The sequence below is a fragment of the Mus musculus genome, chromosome 5 (assembly GCF_000001635.26).
Source record: "Mus musculus strain C57BL/6J chromosome 5, GRCm38.p6 C57BL/6J".
NCBI lineage: Eukaryota > Metazoa > Chordata > Mammalia > Rodentia > Muridae > Mus > Mus musculus.
In genome coordinates this window covers 11,308,725-11,321,440 of record NC_000071.6, presented here as the reverse complement: position 1 = coordinate 11,321,440, position 12,716 = coordinate 11,308,725, and the positions used below count along the sequence as shown (strand labels likewise).

The 12,716-nt window shown below is 37.1% G+C and overlaps 1 long non-coding RNA gene across 4 annotated transcripts in view; it reads left to right on the top strand.

Moving 5' to 3' along the window:
• Positions 1–12,716, top strand: part of Gm32877 — a 50,136-nt gene that overhangs the window by 18,868 nt on the left and 18,552 nt on the right. For 2 of the 4 annotated variants that reach the window (XR_001784783.1, XR_001784785.1), the window contains exons 2-4: positions 2,833–3,021; positions 6,202–6,441; positions 7,933–8,020. This is a non-coding gene — a long non-coding RNA (predicted gene, 32877). Of the gene's footprint in view, positions 1–2,832; positions 3,022–6,201; positions 6,442–7,932; positions 8,077–12,716 lie in introns of all 4 variants that reach the window. The other 2 variants (XR_376753.3, XR_001784786.1) reach the window with 2 other exon arrangements.

The window sequence follows — 12,716 nt, the reverse complement described above, 5'->3', positions numbered from 1 at the left end:
CCTTGCTACCAACAACATATACAAGCAAAACCCAATGAAACTGAAGAAAACAAAACAAAACAAGAAGATAGTGTCAAAATAATGCATAATTTACGATTATTGGTAAATCATATCGTTTTGGAGAATTATAATTGCCCACTTTCAGTGCTTATTTGCTTTATTAAAGCTTACAGTTAGAGTAATTATCTTTTGAAAACCCAGTTAGGATTAAATTAAATCCCAGAATGAGCTACATATGCAAAATTTTCTCAGACCTTACTGTCATCTAGCATTTTTTAAAAAAATAAAATGTCTTAAACTGTCTTGAGTTTGATAATCCTACAAGCTAAAAAGAGGAATAATTGTGCCGTGTTTCTTAAATTTGCAGATTAAAATATTTGGTACACAATTTAAAAAGAAAGGTCATGGGGAGGAATATCCAGAGGATGATACTTTGCCCCAGGAAAATGTACAGCTCATTGCCTACGTTAAATGACTATGCAAAACCACAAGAACCTAAGAGATGGTACTCAGCACTCTAATATAAGGAGCACACAGCCAAGCTTTGTGGTGATTTTTTTTCACAAATTGCTTAGTTTTTTCCCCTAAAATGTTCAACATCAGTTAAACATTACCAGAAAATAAATTATTACTCACCATCTGTCTTAGAATCTGAGTATTATATTCCCCATTATAAAAATTTAGTAATCACAACCTTAGAAAGTGTTATGGAAATTCATCATTCATTTGATATACAGACAATACAGAATTCAAGAACAAAATAATCAGCACTAAATAATTATTGTTAGAAATTGCAATAACAAAACTTCAATAATACCTCATGGTAAAATGAGTACTATTACTGTACTTTTCATCCTGGGGTGGCAGTTGTAAAGTTAGTCACCATGGCACATTTACTCACAAAAAGTCAATTCTTTAATATTAAGCAGAAGAAATTATGTTGGACACCGTTACCCACATTACTGCTCACAGTGATGGAACAATAAAAGGAGTGCAGAGAATTGTCATAGGCAGTACTGTGCATAGAATAGAGGCAATAATACCTGTTCTATTATCAGTCTGTTCCTGCATACAAAATCCATACCATAGGCTGTCCTCAGATGTCTACCTCACAATAATATTAATCAATTTAAAATCAGGACTTTATGGAACTGTTTTGGTAATATCAACTTAAGTTGATATTCAATGCCTTAATGCAGCTACCACTTTGTGTATCTCAATGGAACAAAGACCAGTACAAAGTGGTTCTTCTGGCCTTGATTTTTCAGATTTCATGCCCCAGCTAGAAGAAATGACCAGTGAGCTTACTAAGAGTCTAGTCTTGTAATAAACTATAAACTTTTGTGCTAGAAGAATCTAAGGATGGAATTTTCCCAAGACAGGCACCAAAACTTACATTTAAGAGCATTACCAAACTCATGGTTTCACTACATATATTTACGTTTTGAAGGGAAAATACTGTGTTTAAATTCTAGCAGCCTCTGAGCACAACTTGAGGGATTTAAAAGTTTAAATGATTTACTGAGTTGATTTCCTTTGCATGATGATGCCTTGACAAGGTATACTTTCTTTGGTTGCCTGATTAAAATCAACTATTAGGTGAAAATTGGAGCGGGTCATGAAATGAGTGTGTGAGTGTTTGACCTGATTAATGATTTCAGTGAGCTGTGTAGTGCCAAAAAGGTGCAAATATCCAATTTCTGGTCACATCAGAATGGGCTAAAGAGTTTACTCTTTTGATCTGCATTTACTCTTCACAAATGTCTACTAAATTCTATGTTGTTTGATTATAAATCCACTTAAAGATGTTTAGATTTAACTAATAAATAAATGTGGCTTTTTTTTTTTTTTTGCTTTCGACTAAAGCCTCCAATCTGTACCACAAACACCTCAGTCCCTTGTGCGTTCTGTTCTTTTTTCTAATTTAATGATTTAATGTGGTTAATTATCTCTAAATCACACCTCCAGTTTATTCCCTTGTCTGACTTAGTTCTTCTAAGACAATGCTCATTAGACTCATCCATGTTTCATAAGGAATTATATACTTATTTTGTCATGTTGATACAAAGTTTTGCTACAGAGTCCCAGACTAGGTTGAAACTCAGCAAAACAAAACCACCTTGAACTTGCTATCCTGCCTCTGCTTCTGGAAGGCTGTTTCTATAGAATTGCATCAGTATCCTTGGAATATATATTGCCTGTTCTAATCTTTAGTGTTTCATGCAGAAATATTCTTTTGATATGACATTCTAGTGAATGGATGTGGTCCCAACTTCTTTGTCAAAAATAAAATAAAATAAAATAAACCTGTGATGAGAATCCAAAAGACAATGGCAAGTAAAAGTACCATGTGAACGAAGCTTTTCCTTATTCCCCCACTAAGTGATTGATAAAAGATGAGATAGCTGGATAAACTAGACACAACCAAAGTTTACACTGAATTTCAATAATGCCATGAGTGTATGTTATCAAGTAAAGATCAAAGCATTATAGATTAATATGTTGTATGGTAGGAAGAACTTCTAAAAAAATTTTGTATTTCTTAAAGTAGCATCATTCTTTGCCTGTGGTTTCTCTTATAATTCCCACATTCTTTATCTCAAGAAAATTACTTAAGGAAATGCATGCTCTTTGAAATGAGTACTAAGATCACCTCTCATTCATGTGGAGTAGAGTCTTGGGGATGACTTTACTTTAAGAATAATTTTTACCCTAAAATATGTAAGTACAAACCTATTCTCTGAGAATTTACATGCAGATTCACTTACACATTGAATATATACAATCAGTATAATGTATTTTTATATCTACCATACATTTATTTTTTTTTAGCTGTGTAAGTTACTAAACAGTTTTGGCTATTAAACTTCAGTTAAATATCATTTATTGCTGACGACAATAACTGCTTACTGATAGGAGCTCGGTATTGGCTGTTCCCTGAGAGGTTGTACAAGTACCTGACCAATTCAGATGCAGATACAGCCAACCATCAGAAGGAGCCCAGGGACCCCCAAGGAAGAGGTAGGAGAACGACTTTAGGAGCTGAAGGGGATTGTAATCTCATAGGAAGAACAATATTAGCTAACTGGACCACCCAGAGCTTCCAGGTATTAGACTGCCAACCAAAGAGTATACAGGAGGGAGCCATGACTCCCTCATGATACATATGTAGCAGAAGAAGGCCTTATCTGAAATAAATGGGAAGAAAGGTCCTTGGTCCTGTGGAGTCTTGATGCCCCAGCATAGGGTAATTCTAGAGCAGTGAAGCAGGAGTAGGTGAGTGGGTAGAGGAACTCCCTCGTATAGGCAAAGGGGATGGGGGAGAAGACAGATAGGATGGGTGGGTTGTGAAGGGGTAACCGGTAAGGGGTATATCGTTTGAAATGTAAGTGAATAAAATGATTAATAAAAATAATATTTCTTATCATTCAGAGAGCATTGCCCAAATAATGTATGTGCAAGAGGGCATGCCCCATGGTCCCAAGTGATATGATGATGTTGCTATTATAACTTTCCATGATGCTACATCCATAGGAAACTGTTTACTATTCCTTCTTGGAAGGTAGATTTATCGTGAACATAATGACTAAATGACTAGAAATAAAGATTAAGCTTGGCATTATTAAAATGCCTTAAAATTTCAAGAGAATTTCGTAGCCATTCAGGGATATACCTGAAAGGGAGGTTGGGAATGAAATAGGATGGGCGGGCAAGAGAAGAAGGAAGCCAAGACAAAGGTTCTCTGATCAAGGCTCAAAGTTTAATTTTCAGCTGTGCGTTTATATAGGGGAAACCCAAAGACCCATCCTTTGTTTCAGCTAGGTTGTGTTGCTTGGTTTCAGCTGGATTCTGTGGCAGAACAAACTCAGCAGCTCAGCAGGCAGTCTGCTTCTGCAGGTGGGCAAGGCAGGAGATTTTTATCTAGGTCAGAAGACTCCACCCAGTTTGGTGGAAGATGGACTGTGGCAAACAGTTAAGGTCTGATTAGCCTGCTCAGGACTGAAGGGGAGGGCACAGATCTTTTTTGAAAATAACAAAACAAAACAAAACAAACAAACAAAAAACTGCCTTAGAATGAAAGACCTATCCTTGAGATGTGAGTTTTCACATGAATAGAGGACCTCCTTGCAGGAGTCTTCCTGTGTGTAAGTATCTGATCACAACGGAAACAAAATAAGAAAAATTTACATGCTATGAATGTGGAAACAAACTTAGAGATCTCACTCACACAATAATCAACATTCTTTTAGACTGTACCAAGAGTTCCCCCTAATACTCATGTTCTTGGCTTTTGAAGCTATGTTGCCAAAAATCAGGGCACAACTCACTGTTGCCAGGTGTGCCATGTCTCACAGGCTGCCAGAGAAACCCTGAAGGCTGTTTGTAAGATGTCATGCTTGTGGTGGGCTGGGTATTTCCTAAGACTTTAATATACACAAAGGTAGCTTGTAATAATTACTTGAAATGGAGAACAATATAGCTTGAATGTTAAAATTTTAGATGAAAACTACATTGCCATACCTGCAAAGAAAATACATTGAGTGTAAGATAAAAATGAAAGATTTAGGAAGATGATTGTGCATACTATTTTGTAAGTTGTGGAGCAGAATACATGTAGCTTGGTTTTGAGAATTCCCACCCCTTGATTCTTGTAGATATCAATGCATTCTTTAATTAAATACTTATTTAAAATAGTGAATTTTATACTGATTACCCTGGATAATGCTCAGATTTCTTATCAGTTAGATTGAGAAATGCCCATTGGACTTTCATTGCATCTTGAGTATACTATTTCTGTCATTGAAATAGCTTTACACATTTGAATTTTAATTTTCTTCATCAGAACCTACAAACTTTCTCATATTTCCGTGAAAATTTGGTACCAGAGAGTATTTCTGCAGCTCACATTCCTGAACTAGAAATTGATGTAAGCGACTGTGATGCCCATGACTCCTAAGAGAATTGTTCTTATCCTTTACTCTCAAATTTCATAAGATTTAGAGATAAGATGAGCAATTATGAAATAAGCACATCAGACACAGTTTTGTATTTTTATGAAAAAGATGTTTCAACGGACTATGGATACACTTGATCCAAAATATGCAACTGCAACTTTGGTCAGAGAATTGTGAGAGATCAGCTTACAGTGTAGATTCTCATGTGGATGGAAGATATGCGACACACATTCCTTAAGTCATGCACAAATGTGATAACATACAGTGGTTTATAAGACAACTTTAAATGTTGTGAGTTCCTTGAAGATAAAGATTGTTCCTTATTCATATATGTACATATTACACACACAGTATGTCCCTGAAAAGTTCTTTATGATGAAGTTATGCTTATTGAATTTGCTGTTTTGAGTTATACTACTTCACTAGAGTGAATATAGAAGTCTGTAAACCTAGGTCAGTGCCATGCGTAGGAATCCCATGAAGAGCTTAATAAAATATCTCATTTTTTTCTATGATATTCTTTTTCTATGTGACATAGACAATTAATTCAATTAGGAATGAGTTAGCAGTATAAAATAAAAATAAGGTAAAAAAGAGGAAAAATATAACAGAAATTTTGGTTATAAAAAGAAAAGTAGCAACTAAGAAAAGAAAAGGTTATATTTATTTAACATTTTTTAGGTTTTTCTTTAATAAGATATCTTCTTTATTTATATTTCAAATGTTATCCCCTTTTCTAGTTTCCCCTCTGAAAATCCCCTATCCCCTACCCTCTCCCCCTGCTCCCCAACCCACCCACTCCCAATCCTGGCCCTGACATTCCCCTATACTGGGGCATAGAGCCTTCACAGGACCAAGGGCTTCTCCTCCAATTGATGTCTGACTAGGCCAACCTCTGCTATGAATATAGCTAGAGCCACAAGTTCCACCATGTGTTTTCTTTGATTGGTGGTATAGTTCCAAGAAGCTCTGAAAGTACTGGTTAGAAACTTTTTATATAATTATATAACGTTGCAATTATATAGTAGCAAAATCAATATTCATTTAATTTTATTGGAATTAAACTTAAAGACAGTAAAGATTAAGCAAAAGAAACTGCAGAATATATATTCATTTAACCAGCCATTAGCAATTTGATTTTTGAAATATGTACCTTAATTTAAAATATCATTAGAAAATAAGCTGAATTCTTCTTGGAAGAGGATAGCTGATTTTAATTCATAAAAGTTGTCTTCTTTTCTTTCAGGTTGTGACAAAACATTCTTACCAAAGAAAGCAGTATACATGAGAGGAAAAGTTTCTTTAGCTGAAAATTCTAGATTATAGTACATGTCAGTAAGAAAGGCAAAATAGCATGGAAGTTAAAGTATTGCTCCACAACCTTAGAGCAGAGAAAATAGATGGATGCATTCTTCAAGTATTGAACTGACTTTCCTTCTCAATCAATCCCAGTTTATTCAGTCCAAGAGTGCTCCCTATATTCAAGGTAAGTGCTCCGACCACCATTAAACAATTAAGAAAATTCCTACCAGTCATATCCACAGACCAAACTTATTGAGGAAATTCCTCATTGAGAATCTCTTTCGAGGTGTTTTTATACTCTTTCAAGCTGACAGTTAAAACTATTGCATAAGTATTCTCTTTCTCTCCCTAAGTGCACCCAAACCAAGCCAATATTTAAAGAAACAAAATGAGAACAAAGATAGAAATAACTCACAACAAAGGTCTTCCTATTGTCCATAGACACTCAAAGACTCATTTAGGTTCATATTTTATATAACTAGACTATAGCCCATCACAGGCTGCTTAGATGTTCATACAAGACTTTCTTGGAGAAAGTATATCTTCTATCATTTTTTTTTTTTTAGTTTAAACAAATTTGAGTTCTTTGTAAAGTTTCGCTATTAGAGCTTGGCGACTCTTATAGAAGAATAGGAATGATTGGGGCCAGAAATGGGATAGAAACTCCACAGGAAGACCAACAGAATCAACTAACCTGGACTCTTCAGGCTTTCAGGAGTCTTTACCACCAATCAAAGAACATACATTGGGTGGGCCTGCTAGACCTCCCCACCCATATGTAGCAGATGTGCAGGGTAGTCTTCATCTGGGCCTGGAACAACTAGAACAGGGACTGTCCTAAAAGCTATTGGCTGTACTTGAGACGTGTCCTTCTAGCTGTGCTGCCTTGTCTTGTCTCACTGGAAGAGGAGATGCCTAGCTGTGCTGCCTTGTCTTGTCTCACTGGAAGAGGAGATGCCTAGCCTTGCAGAAGTGTCCGGATTAGAGGATACCCAGGGGAGCCCCACCCACTCAGAGGAAAAGGGGAGGGGTGACCAGGAAGTGGGTAGCAGTGAGTAGGATGTAAAGTGAATAAGGAAAACAATAAAATAAATTAAAAAAAAAACAAAAGCAAGATCAAAACAAACATATGATTTGAGCATTTTGATTTTGTGGTAGTTATTTTGCAGACTTTGTAGTAGCATAGAGTCTGTAGGTTCCTGCTTCACTCTGATGGCTGTTATTAGAAATCATCATGAGTTTACCAAATGTAATCTATGAGGAAAGCCTTCAGCTAGCTACTACCAAGTGAAACCTGGGATTTAGCAGTTGAAATACTTGGTTAAAGAACACGAGTAACTAACTTTGCCTTTTGAATAAATGCTTTCCACAGCTTCTCCTTTTACAGATGTGTTTATTATTCACTGTAGCATATCTTATGCTTTTTGCTGTTTTTCAGTGTTTGTTAATGCACAATATGAATAAATTGTGTTACCAAATTACATTTCCCAAAGTAAATTTTGTGAATTTTGATTGAATGCTTTGATTTTTTACAAATTACTAAAATGTATACCACCAAAAAATATATGTATAATAAAAATTTAATACAATTATTGTTAATAATAAATAATGTTTCCTATTTATTGTCATTTCCTTCATCTATTGATTGTTTCTTTCCTATGTTTTCCCCTTACAGAGCTGACATAGATGAATCTTTAGTCATGGACTGAAGAGATAAATGAGAAAAACAAAGAGTTCCCATGGAATAATCACCAGATTTTATGGTAATTTCAAAATGAGAAGTCTACTAGAGAGGCAAACTTGATCTCTTTCTAATAAGGTCCAGAGACCTTTGAAGTTCTGTGTAGGTAACTGTAACACATTCTTGCTTGCTAAAGAGTTTAATTCAGAACAAGAAATATAAGTTAATAACATCCTGAAAGCTTTCCTAATATGATGCATTGTTGTACCTTGTTGGAGATCTCCAGAATACCAGCAAAGAGTCAACTCTGAAGCAATCACACTAGGATCTCTTTATTCCAAGCTTGAGCTTGGGTCACACCACCTACTCTGATGCAGCAGAGCAGGAGGGAGAAGTCCCTTGTTCTCAGCGGGACAAGGTTTTATAGGACATGTTAGGCAAGTGAGGGAGGTTCTAGTCTGGCACATATCCGATTGTGGGGGCCATTACAGAATTTTTGTTGCCTTTAGTGTAATTGGCTGCTGCTGGGAGTCAAACCATACACTTCTGCTTTCCTCCTGAATGGTGGTTGGAAGTGGATTGCCAGGGGAGTAACCTGGAGACTGGTGCTAGGTGTCGGCTTGTTAGTTAACTCAAGTTCAACCCTGGATCAGGTTCTCTAAGATGGAATCTGAATCCAAGATCACTAACAATTACTAATTGCTTTATGTGTGTTTTCTTCTTATCTTCACACAATTAGCTCTTCATTACCATAAGCTCTTAAATTTATAATTTTATCACCCACGGTATATAAATAAAAAAGCTGGTGTCTATAATTAATCAGCAGTTTTGTCCAGTGACCACAGCTGGAATGTATCTATATAACAAACATTTCACCTTCTTACTTCTGTACTATCTATAAAGGTGTCTGTGGATATCAGCACTTATTAACCTAGCAGAAGCTACAATCACCCTGAGGAGAAACCTCCAGGCAGCTACTGGGAATAATTTTGATTAGGTTAGCCCCTGTCCACACCTATGGGTGATTATCTTGGTTAGGTTAATTGAAAAGGGTGACCTACCCTAACATGGTCCTGTAGCATACCTCTTGCTTGGATCCTGTACCTCCTGCTTGGATCCTGTACCTCTTGCTTGGATCCTGTACCTCTTGCTTAGATCCTGTACCTCTTGCTTGGATCCTGTACCTCTTGCTTGCATCTTGGAATGAAAAAGAGGAAAGTTTGTCGAGTTTGAGCTTTCCTCATACTCTACTCCTGCCACCTTCTACTACTATAATTTTTTTCACCATGGTGGAGTTTAATATTGAACTGTAACTTAAAATTAACCCATTGTTTAAGAGACTTTTTTTTTTCATTTTTCTTTTTTTTCTTTTTTTTTTCTTTTTTTTAAATTTTTCTTTTTTTTTTCCATTTTTTATTAGGTATTTAGCTCATTTACATTTCCAATGCTATACCAAAAGTCCCCCATACCCACCCACCCCCACTCCCCTACACACCCACTCCCCCTTTTTGGCCCTGGCGTTCCCCTGTACTGGGGCATACAAAGTTTACGTGTCCAATGGGCCTCTCTTTCCAGTGATGGCCGATTAGGCCATCTTTTGATACATATGCAGCTAGAGTCAAGAGCTCCGGGGTACTGGTTAGTTCATAATGTTGTTCCACCTATAGAGTTGCAGATCCCTTTAGCTCCTTGGGTTCTTTCTCTAGCTCCTCCATTGGGAGCCCTGTGATCCATCCATTAGCTGGCTGTGAGCATCCACTTCTGTGTTTGCTAGGCCCCGGCATAGTCTCAGAAGAGATAGCTATATCTGGGTCCTTTCAATGAAATCTTGCTAGGGTATGCAATGGTGTCAGCGTTTGGATGCTGATTATGGGGTGGATCCCTGGATATGGCAGTCTCTACATGGTCCATCCTTTCATCTCAGCTCCAAACCTTGTCTCTGTAACTCCTTACAAGGGTGTTTTGTTCCCACTTCTAAGGAGGGGAATCGTGTCCACACTTCAGTCTTCATTTTTCTTGAGTTTCATGTGTTTAGGAAATTGTATCTTATATCTTGGGAATCCTAGGTTTGGGGCTAATATCCACTTATCAGTGAGTACATATTGTGTGAGTTCCTTTGTGAATGTGTTACCTCACTCAGGATGATGCCCTCCAGGTCCATCCATTTGGCTAGGAATTCATAAATTCATTCTTTTTAATAGCTGAGTAGTACTCCATTGTGTAGATGTACCACATTTTCTGTATCCATTCCTCTGTTGAGGGGCATCTGGGTTCTTTCCAGCTTCTGGCTATTATAAATAAGGCTGCTATGAACATAGTGGAGCATGTGTCCTTCTTACCAGTTGGGGCATCTTCTGGATATATGCCCAGGAGAGGTATTGCTGGATCCTCCGGTAGTACTATGTCCAATTTTCTGAGGAACCGCCAGACTGATTTCCAGAGTGGTTGTACAAGCCTGCAATCCCACCAACACTGGAGGAGTGTTCCTCTTTCTCCACATCCACGCCAGCATCTGCTGTCACCTGAATTTTTGATCTTAGCCATTCTGACTGGTGTGAGGTGGAATCTCAGGGTTGTTTTGATTTGCATTTCCCTGATGATTAAGGATGTTGAACATTTTTTCAGGTGCTTCTCTGCCATTCGGTATTCCTCAGGTGAGAATTCTTTGTTCAGTTCTGAGCCCCGTTTTTTAATGGGGTTGTTCGATTTTCTGAAGTCCACCTTCTTGAGTTCTTTATATATGTTGGATATTAGCCCCCTATCTGATTTAGGATAGGTAAAGATCCTTTCCCAATTGTTGGTGGTCTTTTTGTCTTATTGACGGTGTCTTTTGCCTTGCAGAAACTTTGGAGTTTCATTAGGTCCCATTTGTCAATTCTCGATCTTACAGCACATGCCATTGCTGTTCTGTTCAGGAATTTTTCCCCTGTGCCCATATCTTCAAGGCTTTTCCCCACTTTCTCCTCTATACGTTTCAGTGTCTCTGGTTTTATGTGAAGTTCTTTGATCCACTTAGATTTGACCTTAGTACAAGGAGATAAGTATGGATCGATTCGCATTCTTCTACATGATAACAACCAGTTGTGCCAGCACCAATTGTTGAAAATGCTGTCTTTCTTCCACTGGATGGTTTTAGCTACCTTGTCAAAGATCAAGTGACCATAGTTGTGTGGGTTCATTTCTGGGTCTTCAATTCTATTCCATTGGTCTACTTGTCTGTTTCTGTACCAGTACCATGCAGTTTTTATCACAATTGCTCTGTAGTAAAGCTTTAGGTCAGGCATTGTGATTCCACCAGAGGTTCTTTTATCCTTGAGAAGAGTTTTTGCTTTCCTAGGTTTTTTGTTATTCCAGATGAATTTGCAAATTGCTCCTTCTAATTCGTTGAAGAATTGAGTTGGAATTTTGATGGGGATTGCATTGAATCTGTAGATTGCTTTTGGCAAGATAGCCATTTTTACAATGTTGATCCTGCCAATCCATGAGCATGGGAGATCTTTCCATCTTCTGAGATCTTCTTTAATTTCTTTCTTCAGAGATTTGAAGTTTTTATCATACAGATCTTTCACCTGCTTAGTTAGCATTACACCAAGATATTTTATACTATTTGTGACTATTGAGAAGGGTGTTGTTTCCCTAATTTCTTTCTCAGCCTGTTTATTCTTTGTATAGAGAAAGGCCATTGACTTGTTTGAGTTTATTTTATATCCAGCTACTTCACCGAAGCTGCTTATCAGGTTTAGGAGTTCTCTGGTAGAATTTTTAGGGTCACTTATATATACTATCATATCATCTGCAAAAAGTGATATTTTGACTTCCTCTTTTCCAATTTGTACCCCCTTGATCTCCTTTTGTTTTCGAATTGCTGTGGCTAATACTTCAAGTACTATGTTGAAAAGGTAGGGAGAAAGTGGGCAGCCTTGTCTAGTCCCTGATTTTAGTGGGATTGCTTCCAGCTTCTCTCCATTTACTTTGATGTTGTCTACTGGTTTGCTGTAGATTGCTTTTATCATGTTTAGGTATGGGCCTTGAATTCCTGATTTTTCCAAAACTTTTATCATGAATGGGTGTTGAATCTTGTCAAATGCTTTTTCTGCATCTAAGGAGATGATCATGTGGTTTTTGTCTTTGAGTTTGTTTATATAATGGATTACATTGATGGATTTTCGTATATTAAACCATCCCTGCATTCCTGGAATAAAACCTACTTGGTCAGGATGGATGATTGCTTTAATATGTTCTTGGATTCGGTTAGCAAGAATTTTATTGAGGATTTTTGCATCGATATTCAGAAGAGAAATCGGTCTGAAGTTCTCTATCTTTGTTGAATCTTTCTGTGGTTTAGGTATCAGAGTAATAGTGGCTTCATAAAATGAGTTGGGTAGAGTACCTTCTACTTCTATTTTGTGAAATAGTTTGTGCAGAATTGGAATTAGATTTTCTTTGAAGGTGTGATAGAACTCTGCACTAAACCCGTCTGGTCCTGGGCTTTTTTTGGCTGGGAGACTATTAATAACTGCTTCTATTTCTTTAGGTGATATGGGACTGTTTAGATGGTCAACTTGATCCTGACTCAACTTTGGTACCTGGTATCTGTCCAGAAATTTGTCCATTTCGTCCAGGTTTTCCAGTTTTGTTGAGTATAACCTTTTGTAGAAGGATCTGATGGTGTTTTGGATTTCTTCAGGATCTGTTGTTATGTCTCCCTTTTCATTTCTGATTTGTTAATTAGGATTTTGTCCCTGTGCCCTCTAGTGAGTCTAGCTAAGGGTTTATCT